At 44.5% G+C, this 2,271-nt stretch overlaps 1 pseudogene across 1 annotated transcript; it reads right to left on the reverse strand.

The window, feature by feature from the left end:
- Nucleotides 1–677: 677 nt before the first annotated feature.
- LOC308265975 (tubulin alpha-1B chain-like) lies at nucleotides 678–2,033 on the reverse strand (annotated as a pseudogene). The gene has a single exon. The product of its transcript is annotated as a tubulin alpha-1B chain-like (transcript).
- Between the last annotated feature and the right edge of the window lie 238 nt (nucleotides 2,034–2,271).

A 2,271-nucleotide genomic window follows, 5' to 3' on the forward strand; every position in this document is an offset into this window, starting at 1 on the left:
TGCTCATCAGATAAATAATTCACAAATATTTTCTATCTTTATGTAGGTGTCTACTGATGTTATAAAGTTTATAATTTTAATGAAGACTAACTTACCTATTGCTCTTTTATTGTTTATGTCCTTGGTGTCATTTCTAAAATTCTATTGTGAAATCCAAGGTTATGTAGATTTAACTCATTTTTTTTCTGTCTTATGATTTTAGCATTTAAGTCATTGGTCCATTTTGAGTGAATATATTTTTGGGGTACAGTATGGGGTACGGGCTCTAACTGCATCTTTTGCAAAAGGATATTCAGCTATCTTAGCACTATTTGTTAGAAAGGCTGTGATTTCTCTGTTGAACAGTATTGGTATTAGTGTTGAAAATTAATTGATCACAGACTTTTTGTTTATTTCTGGATCTTCAATTCTATTTAATTGGGTTTTACATCTATTCTTATGTCAATATGATGTTTAAAATATAATTTTGTATGGAGTTCTGAAATATAGACATGTGAGTTCTCATATGGTTATTTGGGGGTATTTTATTTTATTTTATTTTTTTCCCTTAAAGCCTTTACTTTGAGACATGAGGGAGAATCTTACACACATGGTCATAATTGAGTGAAGATTACATAACACTGTCAGCTAACTTGGAAGCTGAACTCTGGAAATGACAGGATCCAGCACTATAACAATTAATACTCCTCTCCTTCCTCCTCACCCTCTCCTTCAACAGAATCCACACCAACCTCCTCATAATCTTTCTCTAGAGCAGCCATGTCCTCACGGGCCTCAGAAAACTCTCCTTCCTCCATCCCCTCACCCACATACCAGTGAACAAAGGCACGCTTGGCATACATCAGGTCAAACTTGTGGTCCAGGCGAGCCCAGGCCTCAGCAATGGCTGTGGTGTTGCTCAGCATGCACACAGCTCGCTGCACCTTGGCCAGGTTGCCACCGGGTACCACAGTGGGAGGCTGGTAGTTAATGCCAACCTTGAAGCCAGTGGGGCACCAACCCACAAACTGGATGCTGCACTTGGTCTTGATGGTGGCAATGGCAGCATTGACATCTTTGGGAACCACATCACCATGGTACAACAGGCAGCAAGCCATGTATTTACCATGGCGAGGGTCACATTTCACCATCTGGTTGGCTGGCTCAAAGCAGGCATTGGTGATCTCTGCTACATAAAGCTGTTCATGGTAGGCTTTCTCAGCAGAGATGACAGGGACATATGTGGCCAGAGGGAAGTGGATGCAGGGATAGGGCACCAGGTTGGTCTGGAATTCTGTCAGATCAACATTCAGGAGTCCATCAAATCTGAGGGAAGCAGTGATGGAGGACACAATCTGGCTAATAAGGCGGTTCAGGTTACTGTTAGGTTGGGCGCTCAATGTCGAGGTTTCTGCGACAGATATCATAGATGGCCTATTATCTACCAGGAAGGCACAATCAGAGTGCTCCAGGGTGGTGTGGGTGGTGAGGATGTAGTTGTAGGGCTCCACCACAGCTGTGGAAACCTGGGGGGCTGGGTAGATGGAAAACTCCAGCTTGGACTTCTTGCCATAATCAACAGAGAGCCGTTCCATCAGCAGGGAGGTGAACCCAGAACTGATTCCCCTGCCAAAGCTGTGGAAAACCAGGAAGCCCTGAAGACCTGTGCACTGGTCAGCCAGTTTGCGAATTCGGTCCAAGACGAGGTCAATGATCTCCTTGCCAATGGTGTAGTGGCCCCGGGCATAGTTATTGGCAGCATCTTCTTTGCCTGTGATGAGCTGCTCAGGGTGGAAGAGTTGGCGATAGGTACCAGTGTGAACTTCATCAATTACCGTAGGTTCCAGGTCTACAAACACTGCCCTGGGCACGTGCTTGCCAGCACCCGTCTCACTGAAGAAGGTGTTAAAGGAGTTGTCTCCTCCGCCAATCATCTTGTTGCTTGGCATCTGGCCATCAGGCTGGATGCCATGTTCTAGGCAGTAGAGCTCCCAGCAGGCGTTGCCGATCTGGACACCAGCCTGGCTAACGTGGATGGAGATGCACTCACGCATGGTGGATACAGGTTAGGATGTGCAGGCGACAGGAACAGAAACCGGGTCTGTTCGTTCAGGTTACCATCCCCGACAAGCTAAGAGTCGAGGTAAGTAACACACTCTATTTGGGGGTATTTTAAATTGATACTTTTCTTTTGCTTTTCAGTAAAAAAAAAAAAGCTATTGCATTTTAATAGGGTCAAATTAAATCTATCAGTTTTGCTGGATTATATTGCCATTTTAGGGATATTAAATT

This window comes from Muscardinus avellanarius (genome assembly GCF_963383645.1).
Source record: "Muscardinus avellanarius genome assembly, chromosome: 8".
Lineage (NCBI taxonomy): Eukaryota > Metazoa > Chordata > Mammalia > Rodentia > Gliridae > Muscardinus > Muscardinus avellanarius.